At 39.9% G+C, this 13,279-nt stretch overlaps 1 protein-coding gene across 26 annotated transcripts in view; it reads left to right on the forward strand.

The window, feature by feature from the left end:
• Positions 1-13,279, forward strand: part of LOC104145267 (poly(rC)-binding protein 3) — a 514,282-nt gene that overhangs the window by 149,846 nt on the left and 351,157 nt on the right. For 2 of the 26 annotated variants that reach the window (XM_068936219.1, XM_068936221.1), the window contains one exon: positions 5,932-6,017. The exons of the other annotated variants lie outside the window; for them this stretch is intronic. The gene's annotated coding sequence lies outside the window, so the exon portion shown is untranslated. The remainder of the gene's footprint in view (positions 1-5,931; positions 6,018-13,279) is intronic. 26 annotated transcript variants of the gene reach the window in all.

Below are 13,279 nucleotides of genomic sequence, written 5' to 3' on the forward strand. Positions count from 1 at the left end.
GTAAAGTTCGTTTGTAACACGTCCAAGGAATGCTTGATCCTGTGGAGTTACGTGACTTCTAATGCATCTTTATTGCGTTCGCAGCTATCACTAGTGATGTTGTTAGTGTTATGGATGTGTTGTCACTTTGTAGCTTTTAGGTTTGATTAGTTGGCTTAAGGGGCTGAGTGGAATTCTACTTCCCATAATGTACGCTCCTATCAGACTAACGTTATCTCAGATTTCAAGCATAAGCCAGCAGTGTTTTTAACCGCACGGCCCAGGAGATGTAAGAACATGGCAAGGTGATAGTAGTTTTGCAGGATTTACTGGCCAGTTGTCATAGAGTTTCAAAGCTGCTACAACCTGTCTGCTGAAGCCAGTCCCTAACTGAGAGAGAAGAAAAAATATAGTATAGATACGTTTTCAGTCCACATTCAGGATAGAGCTGTTCATTCCTACTACCATATTTTGTGGAATTTAAAGATAGAAAATAAGCTGCCTGAGATGATTACTAAAGGTGTCCACTAAATACAAGCATGAGAAAGCCTTGTATTGTGCTTTCTGTGAGGTGAGGAAAAAATGTTTGTGGGAGGTAGGGAGGGCAGGAATAGGTTTAGGGGGATTTTGTTTTTGTTTTGGGTTGACCTTCATTGTTGTTGATCAAACTCTTTTTTTCTTTTTTCTTGTTTTTGAACAAAAATGTAAGGAGGAAATAACATCTAGGGAGAACAAAAAGTCAGGAAAAGTGTGGGTTTTTTTTTTTTTACGTTGACATTTCTAAACCAAAAAAAAATCCCCAACTTGAGAAATGTTTTGTGTAAGCCACGAATGTGTGGCTTTTCTTCGCTTTTCTACACTGTGAATATCTCATATTGTTTGGTCATTGAGCTTTTCAGTGTACCATTCATTTAGTTTGTCTAAGAATAGTTGGATAATTACTCTTTCTCATTTTGCTTCAAAAAATAGTGAGATCCCCCCCCCCCCCAATTAATTAGTGCGAGGAGCAACTGACATGGAAGCTAGACCGATCTGTGACAAATTACAAATAATATAGGATAAAAAATACATACATTTCAAAGTTTCATTTCTATTTTATGCCAAGATTTTTTTAATGTTTTGATTACAATATTTCTGTTCCCCCGCACCGCCCTTGTGGAAGTTTAATACAGCTTTGTTCAGTGATTTTTAGAGACTGGAAGAAAAGCTTTAATAAGGAGGTTATCGGTGCCTAGAAGATATCATTTGCAAGGCTTCCGATTAATTTAACACTCTAGTGCTTTTGTTGGTGACCTCTGCATTGAGTTTCATCTCCGGATGTCAGCAGTTCTTAATCATGACCTTTCATATATTCTACGTAACAATCCTAAAGTGTCCAATATCTGTGCTTTCTCAAGTGTAATTTTTTTTCCTTCGTTTCTGAATTGGAAGGTCTTTTGAGCTATACCCGAAAGGGAGCTGAGGAATACTGGTGCTGAGTTGGCCCAGCTTTGTGCCCAGCCGTCGTAGAGGAATTCACAACCCGGCATTAGTCACCTCGTTCCTCTGACCGAGCTGTGGGGAACTGCGCTGGCCCGTGGGAGGGACACAGGCCCACGATACAACATGACGCCCATGTGCGTGACGAATGTTTTGCCCATGGGTAAATAAACAATTACAGTAAGGTTTGCAGGCTACAGAGAATCTGCACGTTTGTGCCAATGTGAGGGCTACACTCAGCCTTTGCATCTGCACGATAAAACTCTTGTCTTCCTCAGTCTCTTCTTCAGAAAGTAGCAAAGGCAGGGACTATGTGAGCTTTTTTTTTCTTTCCTCTCTGTATTTAGTTTTGTGAAACTAGGCACGATTTGAACACCCCAGAAATTTGGGAGGAGGAGGAATGAATAGGACCTGTTTGTGCCCTGTGCTTGGTCAGTGATTAAATTTGTTTCCACGGCAGATTTGGTTATTTTTGAAGTAGAGATATCGTAAGTTTTTTTTTTTTTTAAACATATTTTTCCTACACAAAGAGGTCATATGTTAGATCATATGGGTTCTATAAGAGATAAGCAAGATGTGAAAGAAAGAAAACATGTATCGTGGAGTCATGAGAATCCTGAGATTTCAACCAAAATCTTTGAAGGATTTCTTTCATCTTTCAGTTCTTCTTTTAGCTGGTGTTTTAGTGGTTTTGAAGTGCAGGTTGTGTGTCTGTAACCAAGAATAGTGGTAACTGAATTTTGCTAAAATTAGTGTCTTATGACACAAAAAAAAGTTCACAGATCTTGTATGCTACCATTGGAAATATAGGATTTGATTACTGGCAGTGTTCAACAGATGAATGTTGAGCTTCTGTATATGTAGCATCCCTGGCATACTGATGTATATAGATACGCAATGCTTTGCTGCTTAATAGACAAATAACATCTAGTGTTTTGTTGGCTTTTAGGACATCTCTCTTAGCACATAACAGATATGCTGGTTTCCGAGAAATGCTGCAGTAGACTTGATTGTACATCCTTGCTAAAATGTAAATAAATACTCTTAAGATATTTAGCAGTTTCCTGGGTGGGAAGTGTGTGGAAATGTGTGCAGTGCCACCTTGCTGCTTTGTGATAGTGTAGAACTGTTCTTGGAGTCAAGGGATAGTCAGTGAAGGAACAAGGCCAGACTGACTCCTTAGATCTCATTCCTCACAAGCTTATTTGCAGTGAGGTAAGAGAGCAGGATATTGAGATCTGCAGAGAACAGTGAAGTCTGCATGGTCTGTAGGGTGTCACGATTCCTAGTAAGTAATTTTGATACCGATTAAAAGAAGCGTTAAGTCTTAGGTAAGCAATTCTATGTGAAACTGTGCATAGGCATCAGAATGATTTTGGAAAATAGCTTTTAGGTTAAACCTATGAGTACCTACACAAAGAGGTGATACTTGGGAGCAAGCTTTGCATTGTCAGGCAAAGGCAAGATCCAGTATTTGGGCACTGAAGAAAATTCAGGCTGGAAATGAGGCACGTTTTAATAACAGGGAGGGTAGATAACAGTTAAATACCAAAGTACGTGAACAGTTTTTAGCATTTCAAGGCTTTTAGTCCACGCCAGATATCTTTCTGAAAGATCTTTTTTTTCTAAGAGTATCTTTTTACAAGAGAGATTCTTCTCTAGTGAAGATTTTGTGACTGAACACAAGAACTGGGAGGTGAAATTCTCTGAAGTGATATAAAGAAAGGCAGACTAGATCATTTCTTTGACATAAAAATGTTTTTAGATCCATAAGAAGGTGCTGGTAAAAGTTTCTTGTTTCACTGTATTTTTCATAGCATATGGTTGTGCATACATTAAATATATTAACACTGCACTCTATAAACTTATACACATGTGAGTTGGTGACATGCCTTTATGCCATCAATCCTGATAGCAACTAGCATCTGAAAGTTTGAATCTAAAAGCATTTGTTTTATGAAAGTTAGGAGAGAGATGCTAGATTTTCCTTTGCCCCTCACAGATGCCTGCTCCCTGTGAGGGGAACGTGCAAACACCGGAATCCAAAAGTCCTTTATACAGACCAGCGCACGTGCCAGTGAGTTTTTGCACTTCCGTGACTGCTCCAGGTAGACTACTGTTCCTGAGGAGAGCTTTTCTCCTGTTCTTTCTAGGGCAAAATTGTCCATTTCAGATACTCAAACCTCTTATACTTTCTGAATATGGCTGGAGGTAGTGGACGCCGTAATTTTAACCAGTCCACACAAGGTCCATCTGCTGAGGAAAGACCGCAATGTGTAGTTAGTGTGGCACAGAGGAAGGCCAGGAGTCCCCATTGTCTCTAGGTTCTAATAAATATCATCGTATTTTGCTGTGAGTTTTGAGGAAGAGGCAAACAAAAATAAAGACAGTTGGCATAATTTGCTAGAATTTGATAAACTCCAGTGAGTAAAGGCAGAGGCTTGGGGGGGGGTTGTTTGTTTGTTTTTTCTCTATTCAGTTCTCACTACTTCCCCGCTTGGGAACTCTGGCAGCAAGACCTGGATCAGGATGTTGCAAGATAATTTCCATAAACCTAATAATACCTTTTAAAGTCTTTTATGTGTTCTTTAAGCATCTGTTTGACTGCAAAAATCCAAAAGGGACCAAAGTGACTGGGATGCTGTGTGGACTCTCATACAGTCAAGCACCATTTGTGCATATTCCCACCTATTTGTCTGAGGGTGTTTTAAAAAGCAAGCAAACAAAAAACAATGCAAGCTTCTGTTGTGCATGAAATAATGTTATAGGTGTAAGTTATGTCAAACACTGCTAGTATGAAACATAGTTTCAAAAAAAAATGAATCTCTTTTCAGATTTGCTATTGCTTGAAATTTGGTCTAGATTGTATGTTTTTCAGCTAAACATGTCTGTCTAAGCAGCACCAGAAGTATGGAAAAAAGGCTTAATTTATGTTACCAGAAACTAGCCAAATATGCCAGGGCAACGTGGAAAAAAACAAATGGAAGAGGAACAGAAATTTGATACATAAAGCAAGCATTAAGTCCTCGTTCCCCTTAGGTACAATGTTTGTTGAGAGCTGTTGAAAATGCTTGCCATTGTATTTAATGAGGTTTGGACAGGTTTTTGGAGTTTTATTACATTTGAGAAAGCATACTGGATGAAATTAATTGCTGGTAATGTTGCAACACTAAAGCTTGCGTTTCCACGTGCTCCTGAATAGATTGACTCATCCCAGGTGGTGTTATAACATGTGCTTAGCTTAAATTTTCTGGGCAGGGAAGGGCAGATGCTCATAAGGAAGCTGAGCGATGCAGTTATTGATCTCAACAGAAATTAGTTTGTAGCGATACTGCAGAGAACCCAGTGTCTAAAGAGGCCTCACGGTAGTGATAAGAGTATGAATGTGGCGATTCCTCTTCAAGTTTCTACTCAGCATTCATCCAGACTTGGTTCTGCACATGTGCCTCCCTGCATGAGTTGCTCTGGCTGAGAGATTTTCCCTGACTGCGGGCTGGGAGGAGTGTGGCGGGGAGGAGGTTGGATCCTGAAGTAGTAGAAAAGAGAGCAGGAACCATAAATGGCTGGGTATTTTTGTTGTTGATCTCAGTATTTCGTATTGCCTAAAATAAATTGTGCCCTTATTTTAATAGCTATTAAACTAGAATGTATTTTTGTCTGGTAGCAGCAGAATTAGGTCATGTCTTACGAAATCATGCAAAGCTGCTTAAAAATTGCATTTGAACTAGTAGAATTTGGGGGAAGGAAGGGAAGGGCTGTGGAGTAGGAGGCCTAAAGACCATCTCTGCCTTCCTGTTTTTATTGTTTTAGTTTTGTTTAGCTCCTTAAAATAACATGCATCTGATATTGTAAAACTTTATCCCATAGGTTAGGTTTCAGGATCTTGTTTAGATTGATATCTAGCAGGCTGCACGTAGGTATCACAAAGGCAACAAGGTTCTTGTGAAAAATAGAAAATGAAGATGTTCATCTGTCAAATTTGCTTCATTTTTCTGTTTCCAGAAGTGTTTCCAAGTGTTTTTAAAAAAAATTATGTATATGTATAATGTATATCCTAAAGCCTACTTAATAGGATGGGATTACTCTAGATAGCAATAAATACAATAAATACCTTTACGAAAACAAAGCTACGCGTTGAACGCAGCTATAAATATCATACTCTGTGAATAAAATATGATTGCAGTGGAAAACTCATTTACATATTTTTTATAATGATTTATTTCAAATATTAGCTAATCTGCTTTAAGTGCAAGGATGCATTTATACCATCTATATACTAATGAATTATTCATTAATCCCTTTGTTTTAAATGTATCCTCATAATTTTATTTGAAAAGATTATCATATTAAAAAAAAAAAAAAAAGCTGTAACAATCTCCAGTAATCAACTACAGGAGCAACGGCAGCGGTATCTCCGATTCCTCTCCGAATCCCAAATCATCGCTGTCCTTAACCTACGAAATATCTTCCTAGGGAAAGGACCGTGCAGCCGAGGCCCGTTCGCTGGCCTTTCAGTTCTGGAATGACTGAGTGACTCCTGGCTGTCGGAGCTGTTTCAGGTAGTGCCTCCTTGCATGAGTGTGGAGCCAGAAGATATCTTGAAGTTCAGCGGGAAAAATGGGGGGGGGGGGGGAGGAATAGCAGAAATTTCATTAAGGATTTTTTGCTTTCCTAAGGATGTTGAATCAGTCCTGTTGTTTGCCATGGTCCATTTTAAGTATTTTGGAGCCTGGTTCTCTTTGGCTTTTGTGAAACGTAAGGTACTAGCTTATGCTAGTAAAAAGGTTACAGTCGGCCTCTTCAGGAGACGCTGCCCGATGCAGTGCTACCAAGCCTGCGAAATTACAAGGCGCTCCTGGCGAGAATGAGAGGTCCTCGTTGTTTGCAGGTTTGGGATGTGACAGAAAAAGAAGGTTTTGCAGCACCTGGACACTTATAAGTTTGAGCTAGAATGAGCATGATTGAAAAATGGGACAACAGACTTGTTTTAGCTGGAAGCTTACAAAGGAGTCCTTCCTTCCTTTGTGCATTCATCAAACCCATTCAAATTTTGCTATCTAATTTTTTTTTCCATAAAACTGTAATAGAGCATGGCTTTTGCGATAGCTGACTATTAAAACATTAACAAGACACTTCACTCTAAAATGGACATTTCTGTTTTCTGGGGCAGAACATGGCAGCTTGATGCGTAACTAGTGAGGAGAGTAAGTACCAGTATTCTGACTTTAGTATGGATTGTTTTTTATTATTATTTATTCTGAATTGTCATCAACATTTAAATAAGAGTTTTGAGATGCTCATCATTAAATAAGAGTTTTGAGATGCTCATCTTTAAAAGCAGTAGTTGCCAGTGTCTCTGGCAGGGTCAACTGGAAATGTGTAAATATGATGAGGCAGCTCTACTGAAATGAATGGACAGCTTGTTCCGGCTGCGGATTTGCCCTCATATTTTGTTTTTTAAATTCTGTAAGTCTGCATGAAAATATACGTATTTTTACACCCCAAAATAACCCTTTTTGCAAATGCCCTGCAGGCTCATAAACGGTTTAAGAGCAATTCCGAGAGCTGAGGTTATTAGCAGCTGGAGCTCTGTTTTGATTGACTGCTGGTATGAAATCAAGAGACCTCCGCAGAATTTCGTGGCGCTACATCAGTATGAAAATGAGGTCATGCCACGGTCCCTCTGCAGTCACAGCTTTGCGCATACCCACTGCGCACGCGTGCTCTGGGTTGGTTAGTACTTTTGCTCCCTTGCTTTCCTGGGAACTATGTGGGGTGGTGTGTTTTGTGTCCCCCCCCCCCCCCCCCCCCCCCCAAGCTGGAAAGTCAGGAAGAGTGCAGGCCTCATTTTCCATTGCCTGGTGGTGTTTATTGGTCACACCTGCGCTGTGCAAGATTAAAGTAAGACTTCCACATTGCTGTGGACATGCTTCTGATTGTATTTATTTTATTTTTTAAAATCCAGTGTTTCCCTGAACCTCTCTCAACACTCTGGTTTGGAAGGGAGAGAGGGGGACGTTTTAACAATTGTGATACAGCAGGCTGCCTTGAAAAGTCAGGATTCGTCTCCTACCTCTGCCAGCAGTGTTATTTTGAGACTATTAATCCCTATGCCCTCAGTTCCCTTATGTGCATAGCAAAACTTTCTTGTCTAAGGAGATTTTAGCTTGACTTTTTTTTTGGTAATGTTTTGTTGTTTGCCGTGCTCAGCTTCATAATAGAAACTATAACAGGAACTTGAAGGGGAGAAGTAGGTAACGTGGGTGGCAAAGAATCAGGTAGTTCTCACCTGTAAAAATAATACTTTTCTTCCTCCCCCCTCCCACCATGTCCTGTAGATGTCCCTCTCCCAGATGCGGTGTCCTTTGCTTCCTGGAGCGAAGAGGAGGCAGTTGGTCCGTTTGTAATGCCGGTCAATACAAGGAGTGAAGTATTGGTCCCTTAGCTGAGACTGTGCTCTATGCACCTTTGAGGTGGAGACCTGCTAAGTCTCTCACAGATGCAGCCTCCTTCCTATACAGGGTAATTCACACCATGGTAGACAGTAAAGAAGCGTAAATAAAGTGCAACTCTTCTAGCACAAATGCTTTTGGCCTTTTTTTCTACTTGTGTTTAGAGGGGATGATGATTAGGGGGTCATATATGCAGTGATTTTATTCTAGGTTGGGAAGAGTTTGAGATTTATATTGAGGTTTGTGGTAGAAGCGAGATGGAGCTAAGCTGCAGAAATGTGGTCTGGGTTTGGAGTTTGGTTCTCCCAGTATTATGAGTGTTTGTGGTCCTCTAAAGAATCCAGGTTTAGCATAAACAGCAAACTTTATGGGTGATTATAGTGTTGAAAAGGCATTTTCTCTTGCTTACAAATGAGCAAAGATCAGTGAAATCCGAGTTTGCTATTGATGCAAAGCTTGACAGATAGACTTCTTGGTCTTTAAAAATATGTAGCTTTGGGGTCATTTGTCTGTGGCTTTCGGACAGCTTTGAATTTTGAGGCTTTACATTGTGCCTTTTGGGTAACTTTGTTTAAGAAAATTCAGACTTTTTGATTTGTACTTCTATACTTTTTGGGAGAATCGTTTTTTTAAATTATCCCTTGCAGCTTTGAGAATGCAGTGGGTGTTTGTCCCTGAGAGACCTCAGGGAGAGCTATGCAGAAACTGAAAGGCTCTGTGTGAGCCAAGGATGCGCCTAGAGCGAGCGGGGTTGGTAGTCACTTGATAGCTGCTCGGGAATGGAAAGGAGAGGAACCTGAGCCCCAGCAGATGGTTACGGGGCTCTGATTCACTGTCACAGCTCACGTTAGAGCAGCCTGAAGGCTGCTTAAATTTTTATTAGCAAGCTATAGTTACTAAGGGATCACAAGTAGTGGGGAAGCCAAAAAGAAAACAGGTTCAAATCATTCCCCCTTTTTACTTTCAACAGGACTTCAGAGGCAGTAGCTACAAAGAGAGACCTGTAGGGACTTGTATATCTGTTGCATGACTTCCATTGCTAATGGCCTCTTTCCTTTTGAGCCTCAGAGCAGTTTAAAAGATTTCACCTCAGAGTTATCTGTTGTGGTCATTGGTTTTCAATATGTTCACGCCTCAAGTAAATGCATGGGACCTCTCAAAGTCAGATTATTAAAAAAAAAAAAAAAAAAAAAAAACTTCTTTGATGTTCAAATAATGTGTAAGGCTTCCAGGTGTCCTGGTAGTGCTCTCTCATTCCAACTATACACTTTTGGAATTACAGTAAATGTAAAGTTTTGTACAGCAGAATGGGGTATGACCCTACCTTTTTAAAGCATATCATCCCATTTTAAAATTCATGTCTTTTTTTATTACTGACTTTTTTTCTGAGTTCACAACACGGAAAGCACTAGAACATTTATATTGTAGTCCATCTTTTCCCTGTCTGCAGGTGTTCTGTGCTTTCCACAGTTTTTTAAACCTTCTTGCGCCTTCTGAAATCTTAACTTTTTTTAGATTGCTGCCTTTGTCACAGCGCTCAAGCTCTCTAGAGTATGTACCCTTTCCATGTCAAAAGGAAGCAGTTTTACTATCTTGAGTAGTAATGGTAAATCACTGTTCTCAGTTCCAAATTTGATGTTAAGGGAGATATGGACCAAAAGCAGTTAAGTTGTGTTTTCTAAAGTAAGTTTACCACCTACAATGAAAAAGGTTTTCATCATTGAGCTCTAGTGCTTATTTCCTACTATATCTTTCTGCATCTCTCGGCAATTCCAATAAATTTAATATTGGATTGCCTCTGCTGTACAACAGCAAAACATAAGATATACCTCAAAGAGCTCAAAGTTTCTCAAATATGGTATTTGGGAGTCCTCTGTGACAGAGTTACCTTTCCTTCAATTTCTTTTGTAGCTGGTGCACTAATTACTTATTTCTGCTTTTGCATAGTGTCTGTGGCTGGGAATTTTAAAGGAACGGGTGGCAGCTAGACACTTGCTTCCGCATTAGCGTTCCTCGGGAATGTCATCTCTCTTGGCTGAACATTCTCAGAGGGACTTTGACTGCTGCTAAGCAGTGTTTGAGCCTCGGGTAATTCATCTGGTGATGAATCAAAGACTTGCATTTAACAAGTGATATAGCTGGAAAAGTTGAAATAGTTACCACCTTAATTGTCCACAGGGCCCTTTTTCTGGAGGTCATTTGATGCCAACTTTGTATTAGAGATAGCTGCATGAGACTTATGCCCAGTTCTTAGCTGCTCCAATTTATGACCCAGTGGTTTAATGAAAACCCCTGCTGGTGTCAGTTTAAATAAGCATAATGTGATGGACTGGTAGCAGTCCTATCCAGATAGCTCCGCTGTGCAAACAGCAGCTCCTGAAGAGAGGCATGGGAAGGACTGTGTAGGTCAATGGGCTATTTTGCTAGACTGGTTAGGACTGCTGCAAAGTATCAATCGGCACCCTTCAAGGCTTGATGTGTTGCTAATGCACTTGTTCTATGCCTTTTATACTTGGTAGGGAAGCAGGTGCCACCACTGAGCAACCTGCAGGTTCCTTGTCCCACCACAGTTAGTCTGCATTACTGTTTTGCCTTATTCCCTGTGCTCTAGGATGTAGATTTTTGTGACTGCATAAAAGCTCAAAGAAAGCTAGGAAAGCTTTAGGGGTCTTCTGTGGCCACAGTTCTCTCTAGTGGGAGGAAAATGTTGCTCCTGTAATGAATGGGAGAGGCTGAGGAGATGCAGGGCTTTACCAGGCAGCAAGAATTGAAATCCCTACATAAATAGAGCATTTCATTCTTTAACACCAAGCAGCATTCATTAACGTTATGCATTTGGTGACCCTTTTTGGTGCAGTCACAGAAAAGGGACAGGGGGCTTGGAGGAAGGGTAAAATTCTTCTGCAGGAGCAGCAAGACTGGGGCAGTGTTTTTCTTTTCTTTCTTTCTTTTTCTTTTTTTTTTTTTTAACCACTTAGCAACTGTCACTGTTTAAACTTTTGACTCTTTGTGCTCTGTTCAGACAGAGAAGAAACCTGTCCCTGAATGCTGCTGTATTTATTCTTGGGAGCTCTGATAAATTTTTCTCCTGCTTTCAGGAAAGGAGCATAAAGGTTTTTGGCCAAGAGTTTTCCTTTTTATGGACATGTAGTGCAGCACCTTGCTTATGGTCCGTCCTCTTAGTCAGAGGCTTCTTTTGATTAGCATATTCAATTCATCAGCTTGGATAAGTTAACGTGCTAAGTTAATATACGTTGAAGAATCTTGTATTTTTAGAAATTTTTATTAATAAAGGCTAGACTCCAGTAACACAGCTCGTCATAAAGATTTGTATTCCTCTGTGTGCGATAGCAGCCATTTGTCAACTTTATCCATTTGTCATCAACTGGTATAGGAATCCCGGTTGTGGAGTTAGTCTATGTATACTCCCTTGCCCAAAAATAAGCAGCAGGAGCATTTGTTTATGCAGAGGTGCTGGCAAACGCCTGCTATCTTCCCCTGCAAAACAAACATAGCATTTCCATAAACACTCAGGGTATGCGGCTTCTACCCTGTTTGAGATGCACAGCATTTTTATATGAGGAGAAGCAAGTGACTGAAGGCACAAATCAATCTTCCCTTTTAGGAGCAGGGCTCTCTTCCAGATAGATACTTTTTAGGTGTGCTTAGCTTGATATGTAACAGATTATATTCCACGCTCCAAATTTGAGAAGTTTCCTACCAGCACATGGCATTAGGCCCAGTCATTAGACTGAGTCTATGGTCTGCACTAAGATGGAAAGGAAGTAGAATTGCAGTTATGAATAAACAGAAATTAACCATTTATGTCAAGGTTTCAGTCCATATTCTTGTTTAACTTAACCCTCTTTTGTCAGAGCAAACTGGCGTAGAACAACGGCTCTTGGAAGTGGATACCGAGCGTCATCAACAGCACAGTAACTGCTATAATGTCCACAACTATAATTAACTTCAGAGGGAATGAATGCATCAGTTGGCAGCAGGACAGGGACTTTGCCTCTTGGAATAAAATAACACCAAAGGTGGCCTTTCTAGTTATGTTTCTAATGTGGTTAGAGCCCCTTCTGCTCCTTTCTAGGAAGCTTTATTTTTCATAAAACTGCTAAATACCCTTTCCTTTCCCTTTGCCTCTTAATTTTCACTTCTAGCCTCAGTGCTAACCTTTTGCCAGTTGATTGCTGATTTATTATGCAGGAGTAATCAGGCAAGATAAAACTGGTAATTGTGTTACCAGTAGCCCTTTTCTTCCATCCTGAAATGCTTCTATTGTAAGTACTCAGAGTCACTTAACCTAGTTCTTCACACACCGAACTACCTACCTTATCTTGTTGATTTTCTAGAAGTGTGTGTGTACTCATTTTGTTATTGTACCAAATAAAATATGGCCACACATATATTAAGTTGATATTGTCCTTGCGAAGAGTCTAAGAAAAAAAGAACTTTATGCAAAACAAAGCTCTTTTTGTAGTTGGTTGGTCTGGTCATGTCTTTACTTTGGTGAGGTATCAAGATAAGGATATTTTTCTTTCCTGAGACCGCTGTAAATTTAAAAAATATATATATTGTATTGGGCTTTCTTTGCTCTGTTGATTCAATAGCAGAAAGATCCTTCCTCCGAGGAACCTTCTTAAAGACGGGTCTATTTATGTATAATATGTGTGTGTGCGTATGTGCATGCGCACATTTTAAAATACGTAAAATATATATTTTAAAAAATTACACTCTTCCTTTACATGAGAAAGCCTGGTGTTTGGTTTTGACGACCAACCCCTCTTTTGTGCTGAGTTAATCCCTTTGGTGACTATATGGACAAATTGTTGACTTTAACTTATGTCAGTATTCTCTTTGGCTCTCTGAATACTGACGTGACTCCTTCATTGATTTCCATGCGTTTCCAACATATCTCTATTAGACGCAACGCTGAAAGTTCTGTTACGAGCTTTCATTGGCTTCAAGTGGGGTGTACACAGAGAACTTGAAGGACTGTGCAGTCAACTCTAAACCATCCTTCATTTTCCACAAATTGCAAATTAACTGGATAGAAACGCCTAGGTGATTAAGGAACGTGCTCTTTGAGACATTTAGGTGTTTTCTGAAGCTGTCTGAACAGGTTTGGCAGCTCCCTTTCCTATGTACAGGTGGACTCCATATAGATATAAGAATAAGCCAGCCTTTGAAGACTTCAGGAAAATCTCTCCCTTGTTTTTCCCCTTGTTGGCTTGAGTTGTGTTGAAGTGAGCTTAGTTAGAAATTAATTTTATGTCTCCTTATGGTAACTTATTCTATGTGCAGCTTTAAAGAGAAGGAAAATGTTCTAACTTTTCCCTTAAAAGGACACTTTTTTTTGTCTG

This window comes from Struthio camelus, chromosome 2 (genome assembly GCF_040807025.1).
Source record: "Struthio camelus isolate bStrCam1 chromosome 2, bStrCam1.hap1, whole genome shotgun sequence".
In the NCBI taxonomy this organism is placed as follows: domain Eukaryota; kingdom Metazoa; phylum Chordata; class Aves; order Struthioniformes; family Struthionidae; genus Struthio; species Struthio camelus.